This window comes from Chionomys nivalis, chromosome 10, assembly GCF_950005125.1.
Source record: "Chionomys nivalis chromosome 10, mChiNiv1.1, whole genome shotgun sequence".
NCBI lineage: Eukaryota > Metazoa > Chordata > Mammalia > Rodentia > Cricetidae > Chionomys > Chionomys nivalis.
The window spans coordinates 374,216-384,627 of NC_080095.1; positions in this window are offsets into that span (position 1 = coordinate 374,216).

Consider the following 10,412-nt stretch of genomic DNA (forward strand, 5'->3'; position numbering starts at 1 on the left):
TCTGATCTCGGTTGGGACCTCCAGATGCCACACCAGCGTGGGCTGGAACCAAGAGTCTCAGTGGAGGGTGTCCAGGTTGAATGAATACACAGAGCATGAGGTTGAGGTGGAACAGCTTCCTTAATAGTCTGCTGGGCTGGTTTTATACCATGGCACCAAATGAGGAGGGGGCTGCGAAGGGACTGTAACCTGACCCTGGCAGGGATCAAGGAATGGTCACCATGCACTCAAAATTCCTTCCTTCCCCCGCTCCAGGAGCAGAGGGAATTTATTATGTTTTCCTTGCAGATAAGCACCTCAAATGGGAGCAGGGATATCAACTCGGGGCTGCAGTTCCCACACACATGCATGTAACAATTAATAAAAAGAGATGACATAAATTATACCTGTGACCCTGACAGTTGATGCACATGGTTGTGTGCATAGTCCTTCTCCCATTATGAACCCCACTCCACACACCATGCTGACAATGCCTTGCCCCAATGTACTCTCTCCCCAGGCTCGAGCGAGGTTTCGATGACAGTGGTGATAGACCAAATGCTCAGAACCCCAGTCACTGGTGCTGCAGCCAGCGCAGCCTGGATAGCTGAGACTGGTGGGGGGTGCCGGGATTGAGACACAGAGGCTTCTTTTCAGGTGGAAGCACAGCAACCTTTGTTTTGCCCAGCAACCTTTTATACCTCTTCTCCTTCTGTGGAGACCCACTGGCCAGAAAGAACACAAACATCCTTGTCAATAACAGACCACAAGGAAGTTCCCCTGTGGGTCAGGGGGAGTGAGGGCAGCTGGATCACAACAACTCCCCCCATTTTATTTTATAATACCTTGCCTGTCATGGGGAATAGCCATCTAATATTCCCTGTATTAAGTAGCATCCTGCTGCCAAAGTATTGCCCATCTGTGGCTACCCAGACACATAGCCCTAAACCAAGTATCCCCAGGACTGACAGTGCCAAGGAGCCAGACCAGCACTGTAACCATCTAGCATGCACTAACTGGATGGTAAAATTAACAAAAGCAGTATTCCAAACCCTCTCATATGATGGTTGAATTCCATAACAGTAGCAGAAGCACACAATACAGTGCATGAGTAACTCACAACTGTTGAAAAGTCCAAAGATAATCCACTTGCTCCTGAACCAGAGCTACTTCTTGGTTCAAGGTCAATATGCCCAATTGAATATTTCCAATAAGATCATTTTGAATGTCCAATGCATTGCTGACTCTTTCAGCAAGCTGGTTGACAGTCTCAGCTGTCTGCACAGTCTGTGAGAGAGCAAGTCTGGCAGCAGTAGCTGTGGTGGCAAAGCTCTGCTCCAGCTGCCTTCTGGCCCCAGCCGCACTCACTCTGGATCCAAACTGCTGCATGGAGTGGAGCAGAACTCGGGGAAGCAAGCTCACTGCTCCTGCGCCGGAACCATTGAAGGGGCCCCACTTTATCAATTTTTTAGGGAATTTGGGCATCATCAACCTGTCTGGCTACTTCCTGCTGAGCAGGGGCGCTGCATTCATGGTAGTATTTTACATCAACATTTCAGGAGTTCTCAGTGATTTACACCACATAAATGTGCAATGAATCCACAGATTCTCATCCTCTGTGGAGACAAAAGCTGAACCTCTTTTCCAAAGTATCAAATCCTTAGGCCTGTATTTTAAAGTCAAAATACCTTTTGTAGCAGTTCCCAGAATCAAATGTCTTTCTCCAGTCCAGAACACAAAAGACAACACAATCAACACAATAACATATATCTCTACACATTCTATCTTTTGAGGCCCTCAATTCACGTTCCTGCCTCCTCTTTATTTCTTCCCTACTGGCTAATCTTCCAGAGGGCATCCCTCAGAGCATCTCTGGGGATGAAGACACACATACTCCTTTTAATCAGACTTGGTTTGTTCCCAGTCTGGAACATTTAAACCCCCTCCTGCACAAAATCTTTGGCTGTCTTCCTTGTTACTTCCATGCCTTGTTGCTTTAAGAGTTCCAGTTACTTTTTGAGGCCTTTCAATTCACTCTCCTACCTCTTTATACTTGCTTATCTCTTGGAGGAAGTCCCTCAGAGTTATCTCTGGGGATGAAAAATAAAAACACTTTACCTTCCCCAGTATGCTCCTTGGACTGAGGGACCCTGTTCACAAATCCCCACTTTCTAGATCTCAGTGGAACCTTCACCTGCTGCAGCCAGCACAGCCTGTGGTTTCTTGGCCTGTTGTCCATCCCTACCTCACCCAAGGCTACCAGGAGCCCTGGTAGGAAACCAGCCACTCCCAGGGATTAGTTAGAGGAGTAAGTAAGGAATGCTTTGCTCACAGGTCATGTGTGCAGTTGGCAGGCTTGTGCATGTGGTAGCCATCTTTCAATAGCTTGAAAAGCTCTTCCACTGGGATGCCAGGATATGGTGAGCCCCCCAGTGTAAAGATCTCCCAGAGCAGGACTCCAAAGGACCATCTGTATGGGAGTGAGGGCAGAGGCCTGTTACTCCTGGTCAATAACTGTAGCAGTTTTACAACAGGACAGGTTACCAATGGGCAAGGAAGGGTATGTGGATGAGAGGCATGGCAGGGCTATGCTGTTGTCTCAAATGAGAAGACAGAATACAGCCTGAGTGGGCAAGAACCCTAAAGGCTGTGATAGGTGTGACTTGAGTCTTGCTATCCCCATCCTATGTTGGGACACATACACATCACTCTGGTGGGTGTAGACTCCGTCAAACAGGGAAGCTGGTACCATCCACTTCACAGGTAGCCGGCCCTAGGCAGAGGGAGAGTTGTTGGCTGTCAGGTGTCCCCTGGTGGAGCACCGTACCCAAACCACCCTGGAATGGGGCTTACATCTGTGGTCTTCCTGTAGTATTCCAGATTGTGCACATCACGGGCCAGGCCAAAATCTGCAATCTTCATCATATTGTCCTCAGTCACCAACACGTTTCTGGCAGCCAAGTCTCTGTGAATACACCGAAGAGGCATGAAAGGAACCTGTGCTAAACTGACAGCTCCCTAGCCTAAGCAAGCTTGACATCCACTCTTCCATTCAGAAAGACCCTACCTCGCCTGTGCCCTAGCTCTGCTCACCTTCTGAGAAGCCAGGTACCTCGGGCCACCTGATAGGCACAGGACACTAGATCTTTGCAGGTAAGCTGTTTTTCTGGCAGCCTGGAGTCACCATCATATTCCATGCTTAGGGCCCTTTGTGCCTGCAGGAACTCCTAGAGGTTGCCCCTGGCAGCATATTCCATCTGCACATACAATGGTCCTGGAAGCACAGATACCTCGGAGATGTTGTGTGACTCAGGGGTCCCGATCTAACTGTCCACCCACCTGCTGTACTTACCACCCTGTGTGCAGGCCCCCAGCAGGTTGATAATGTTCTTGTGCTTGCCAATAACTTTCATCATCTCCATCTCAGACACCATGTCCAACAAGTCCTGGTCATTGGCACCATCTGTGTTGAAAGCGGGAATGTCAGGTGGTGGCCCTGCAGCCCCCACTGCCCTGCGCTACTTCTCTCCCTCCTCACCTTTCAGCATTTACACAGCCACAGTGACAGGCTTGACAGTGTTGTCCATGTTAAAGCCAACAGCCTCTGCCATAAAAACCTGGCCAAAGCAGCCTTCTAGAGAATTACCAAGTGTCAGCCTGTCCGAAGAAGCAGAGGCAGTGAGTATGTGCCCAGGACCGCCAGCCCTCATGGCCCTGTGCCACTGCATTCATAGCTGGCAATGGGCTCTTGCTCATGAAGACAGAGTAACCTGAATTTCACCCTGGACCCCACCTCCAACAGGCCTCTGCCTGGTAGCCATCTAGCCCCCAGCCACAGAACCTCCTCCAAGTATACATAAAACCCCACCAGCACTGACTGAGTTCTAGATATTTCCCACTTTGGGTTGGCTGGCAGCTCAAGCTCAGAAATACTGGCCATTACAGTATGTTCTCTTGAAACTGGGTGGATGATGTGGACCAAGGGTATGTCAGAGTTCATGGAGGTCACCTGCTTGAATCATTGAGGACAGGTTGGTGCCAGACAATGGATGCTGGTATTTGGGAAAGGATTGAAGTGGTGTAACTCCCAGGAGTAGCAAGGTCAAGTCCATGTGAGGCAGTATGTAGAGCCAAGAAGAGGGATGCTAAAACAGTGGTTACTGAAGACTCAAAGTTGTTTTGAGTAACTTGGGATCCATGTGGAGGATAGGAATATGGAAGGGTCAGCTCATCTGACTGCAGAGAAATGAGTACTAAGCAGGCCACAGGTACTGCTGGGAATTTAGGACGTTCAAGGTACAACAGAGAGATCAAAACTTGGTATCTACTTTCAGTTACCTGTTGCTCAGGTGTGAAGCAGAAGCTATTGTCAACACTGGGAGCCCCCAGGTTCTTTCTTGAGACTCTACGCAGGCAGCAGAGTGTCACAGCTACAGTCAAGACTAAGATGGAGAAGCCCACCCAGAAGCTGATGGTGCCTGCAGATAACATGCCAGCTGCACTGCTCTCTGCCAGCTCTCTCTCAGCTGCAAAGACATAAAAGTTGGGGCCTCATCCAGCCTTGTGGGACCTCCCATTGCCCTGAGCTCTAGGTACCTGTTGGGGAGCAAAGCTACTGGGATACTCAGAGTTTGGTTACCTATGTCCCCAACTCACATTGGTAGCCCAAAATATCTATGAGTCAGCAGGGACCAGACTCAGGAGAGAAGCCTGGCAGAGCCAGAAGCATCCACACCACCACCAAGGCTCCCAGGAGATGCCAGAGCCTCAAGGCTAGACTGTAGAAATCCAACTAGAGGACTATGGGGGAGGCCTTTGCAAGATCAAGATGAGGAAGGGTGACACTCCCATACCAAGCACAAGGCCAGGGTGATTACCACAGGATGGATTGCAGTAAGTCATAAGTGCACCCCTGCTGTCCCTGTCCCTGGCAGCTTTGTTATGTTCTGAGCCAGCACCATAAGAGGACAAATGGAGCAGCAGCAGCAACAACAAATACCTGGCAGTACCTCCAGCCATGAAGAGTGATGGGAAAATCTGAAATAATTGCCTGCCAGACAGGTGTACTCCCCTGAGTCCTCAAAGGTGATATTGCGCAAAGACAGAACTTCTAGCTCCTTGTTGCTTGTGTTAACGCCTGATGTCTACAAAGAGAGAACAGAAATCAATAGGCAAGCACCAGCACATCCCTTTGGGTACCACAGCACCATCCACACAGAGATGATCAGACAGGCTTCAAGGAAAATGCCACCTCTGCTACCACCTTGACACCTACAGCTCTACCACTGCAATGGATGCCCTCTGCATCCTGAACCAAGGCACAGAGCATAAAACCAGTCCCTCTATTGGTGGATAGTTCCCTGTCCCAAGGTAAGCATTGGGCACTTGGGCAGCATGGTGCCACAAAGAAGCAACATGCAGAGTTAGTACAGAAAAAAAGATGGGCAGACAGATGTATGGAGAGAAAACCAGAGGAAATTGGTGTCAGCCAGAGAATGGTGGGAAGTTGATGTTCTGAAGCAGCACAGGGCTCAGCCCCTGGAAGGTTCTGAAAACTTCTAAGCAAGAGAACAGCACAGACCTGAGGGGCTTTGAAGGAGGTAGGAAGTCAGTGCTGGCTGGGAGCTACCAGTATTATCAAGGCATCAGAAGCAGAAGATGAGTCAGTTATCACCTACTTGAGGACTGTGAACATACCACCAAAATGCCTTCTCAGCCATGCTTATGAAATTGATGGTTCAACAAATGTTCTTGCCCCATCCCATTCTGACACACTGAAAGATAAAGGTGTGCATCTGCCTTCAGATTGTCACTGATCCAGGACATCTCTAGAAGAAAATGAGGACAAGACAGGGCAAGGGAGATGCCAAAGAATGGGTTGGGGAAGGAAGCACTGGAAAGCTGCCTGAAGTGAGGCACATAAAGGCAGTGGTGGGTGTGGTTTCAAAGACTGGCCTCCTTCATGTCCACTCTCCCTACACACACACACACACACACACACATACACACACACACATATACACATGGAGAGGGAGAGAAACACACACACACACACAGAGAGAGAGAGGAGAGAGAGAGAGAGAGAGAGAGAGAGAGAGAGAGAGAGAGAGAGAAAGGGAACCCATACTCTTCAAATTTTCATCCCAAGGGTCATATCACATCAGCCTGTGCTCACGAAACCACACACCCACAGTGGGAGGTACACTGGACATGGCCCTAGTGGTCTCTCCCAACAGCCAGGATACCAACTCCTGCCAACACCTGTTCCTCTCTCCCATCAGACCTCCAAGTCTCTCTTTCTTGTGCTGCAAAGCCCAAACTCTCTCTCTCTCTCTCTCTCTCTCTCTCACGTGGCCCCCACCTGAGGCTATGAAGCAAAGCTCCAGGCAGAGGGAGGCAGGAAGAGTTCGTCAAGGCAGGGTGGAGCTAGTGCTACAGTGCAGGCAGCGGGAGAGTGGACAGCCAGTCCTCTGATGTCAGAGGGCACTAGTACAGCAGACATCCTCCTGTCCTGAGCACCAAAACTATCACCCAAGAGAAGCCTTCTGTAGACCCAAGCCTCAGAGCAAACAGGGAAACAAGTCCTATGGGAGGGCACAAGTAACACAGAGCCTGCCTGCAGCTCAGAACAGGTGATAAGTTCTGAGACTCAGGTGCCCCTTCCCAGAAACTCCAACACATGGGTCCCAGTCCCAAGGTATTCCTCAGCCAAAGAGGGACTTAAGGACCAGGGCAAGGCACTTCCAGCTAACCCATCCACCCAACCAGCTGCCAACAACAGAGCCCACCTTGAGTACAGTGACATAGGGCTTGCCATCCGGGCCTGTCTTACTGCCATTCACCTCAACATGCTTCAGCCACTGGATGTGTGGTTGGGCATCACTGTACACCTTGCAGTGGAACTCTACATCACTTCCTAGGGTGGCTGTCTGGTTTTCTGGCAGCTCAGCCTGCAAAATGGGCCGATGTGGGAAGTGCTCTGTAAGACACAGACAGGTCAGGTGCAGTGGGTCCAATCCCCTGAGGCTGACCTGCTTTAGTCACCCAGTCTGGCTCTTACCCAGTACATCCAGTGTGTAAGTCTGCTGGATGCTCCCAAACTTGTTCTTAACCATGCAGGTATAGTAGCCACTCTCCATGACCAGGCTCCAGTGCTGGTGCCTAAGCTGCAGGTAAACTTAGTAGGTGAGTGACTGTGGATGCCCAAAAATGTGAGCCTGTTTTCATCCTGACAGATAGTTAGGCTATGCAAACATACTTCTGCTCTTTCTTTTGTAATATAAGGTTACTTAGGAAGTGACTGCTTTCAGGATACTTGGTCTAGAGTGGCTTCGCTACTTAAACAACAAAATGCTAATGACTTGACACCTCAAAGTGTTAAAGTAATTAACTGTTTTACATGTAGTTTGTATCAAGTTAAAAAAGTCTTTTGTTGCCGCCTTCTCCTTTTGTATTTGAATATAAACATATAAGGAAAACTAAACAGGGAAAATTTCAGTATTCACTGGAATGCCCTCCTGGTACTTTTCTATGGTTTCAGTTTTATTACTTTTTACTTTACTTCTATTTCTAAAATCTCATGCCCCTACCCAGGCAAGAGGTATTTTTGTCAAGGCTGATCAATGACAAATGATATGGGCTATACCCTCTGTATTCAGGCTCGACCTATCTGTGCCCCTTTCGCAGACTTACCTTGATGCCCCCCATGTGATGCTCCCCTCGGAATTCCTTGCCATTCTTCAGCCAGGAGATGGAGGGGGTGGGGTTGCCAGCAGCTGCACAGTGGAAGCGTACAGTGCTGGTGGCTGGCACAGCCAGCAGTTTCATATCCATACGGTCTGGCCGAGTCCAGTAAGGGGCCCCTGATGGCAGAAGTGCTCATAACAGCATGATCAGTACACCCTTGCGAAGCTACCCTACCAGCACCCCCTCAAGCCTCATCCCTCATCTGTATTGAGACTCCTTTGTTTTGTTTGAACACTGCATCCACAGCTACCCCACTCTCAGTCTTGGGCTATTCTCTTCTCTCCCTCTGAGTCAGACTCACAGGTGTAGGGACCCAGGAAGTAGAACCCAGTAGGATGTAGATCCTGGGAGGCAACTAGGCCAGGTCATTCCACCAGTACACCAAACCTGAGTCAGCCTGTATAGTGCCCAGTGAAGGCAGGTACCCTTCAGGTCATGCTTCCCCTCCACTGAGTTCCCTCCTTCCTCTTGGCTGGGTGGAGGATGCTGTTGTGGAATATCAATTGAAGATGAGTTACATTTTTATATGTTGTGGAACAATTGTTTCATGATGCAAAGATGTGTTTCACTCTTTTATGTTGTATTTGCTTAACTTGGTGAAGCTGTGTTACTCTGTCTGGTCTAATAAAGAGCTAAATGACCAATAGTAGGGCAAGAGAGGGAAACAGGCAGGGCTCGCAGGCAGAGAGGATAAAGAGAAGGAGAAAGTTTAAGAAGGAACAAGAAAAGAAAGAGGAGGATGCAAAGGTCCAGTCACCCAGCTACACAGCCACAGAGTAAGAAGTAAAGAAAGGAATATAGAATAGAGAAAGATAAAACCCCAGAAGCAAAGTGTAGATGGGATAATTTAAGTTAAGAAAAGTTGGCTAGAAATAAGCCAAGTCAAGGTCATACAATCATAACTAAAGAGTGTCCATGTGTTTATTTGGAGCTGGGCGGTGGGCTCTCAAAGAGTAGAGCAAAAGCAACCAGCAACAGGATGCCATATTGTTTGGACTCATGAGGAAGCTGAGGGAGGCAACAAATTTCCAAAACAGAGAACAAAGGCAGGGGCAGGGTCTTCCACAGTGACTCAATCAGAGAACCCTATGCAACTCTGGGAGGAGGAACTGTCATATGAAGTAGGAGAAAAGTGTGTAGACACTGGTGAGGTGTCCCTCCAGGCTCCAAATTTGGCCAGTAGGCTTGAGAGAAGAGTGCCACAATGGGAGACTACAGCGACTTAATGGTGCCTAATGCCAGGTAAGGTCAAGAAGATGACCCTTCAGGCACCTTACCTAAGTGTTTATGGTGCAAAAACACTAAATACAACCTGAGAAGGCCAGGATGACAGAAGAAAACAGGAAATTACAAACACATTGGTAATTGTTGGGGCAGAAGCTAGAGACCAACTGGGTTAGAAATTCTGCTCTGAACATCCTGATAGCCAAAGTTGAAAGGGAAAATAAGAAACTGACCCACTTCTCAGGACTACTACCTTTTTATGGCTTCAGTCCTAGAATCTAAGTCCATTTCTATGAGGGTTGTGAAACCTCAAACAAGTCCCTATACCTTCTCTCTTCTCCCGCACACTCATAAGACACATTACCCTGTTTTCCCATTAAGTTGTCACTCTGATTCCTCTCAGTCCCTTGTCCACTGTACCCCAGAAGGTTCTAGGTGGTCTGAGGACTCAGTTAACAGCAGCCTAGTCTCAGAGTCATAACCACTCCACATACAATGTCTGGACCCATGATGTTGTCTCTCTCTCTCTCTCTGCCCAGACCCTGAATTTCCTGTAAACAACTTGTTATGCTTGCAGCTGCTCTGTCTGAGCAAAACAACTTGTTTTTCCTGTGTTTGTAGCTGCTCTGAGAATGAGACCTTCAGGAGTTCCTGATGGCAGGAGAGTAGTTTTTGGTGGGTTTGCCTGGGGCATGGCTACCAGTTAATGATCCATATATAAGTGGCTCTGGTACACAGTAAAGGGGAATTCTTGTTTCAAGGATGACCCATGTCTTCATCTGTGTGTCTTTGTGTATTTAAACCTCCAGGCCCTTGCCTGGCTCGTGGATGGTCCTTTAGTGCAGGCTCCACAATACAGGTGCAGTGTAATAGTACACATAGTACTACGGATGGTCTCTCTCTCTCTCTCTCTCTCTCTCTCTCTCTCTCTCTCTCTCTCTCTCATGGTTCTAGCCCATACCATGGGCACTGCCATGTGCACTTATATACTCACACCAAATCTGTGGTGCCCCCTTTACAATGTATGCCTCAGCATGGCACTGCTCCCCTCCTGCTGGTCTGCAGCAACAGCCACTAGTTCTGTGAATCTGCTGTGGAACAATGGTTTCTACCCTGTCACTTGTATTTTAATAAAATGCTGGTTGGTGAGTAGCCAGGCAGGAAAGTATAGGCAGGACAACTGGACAGAAGTAGAGGTGGGTCAATGAGAACAGAATTCTGGGAAGAGGAAAGCTCTTTCTGCCATCCTGGCCCTGACACAGAAGAAGCAAGATGTGAATGCCTCTCTGTAAAAGGTACTGAGCAATGTGACTAATGCAGATAAGAATAATGGGCTAATATAAGTTATGAGTTAATAAGCAGCCTGAGCTAATGGGCCAATCAGTTTATAACTAATGTAGACCTCTGTTTGATTTCTTTGGGACTTAATGATTATGGGAACCAGGCAGGAAAGAAACCCAGAC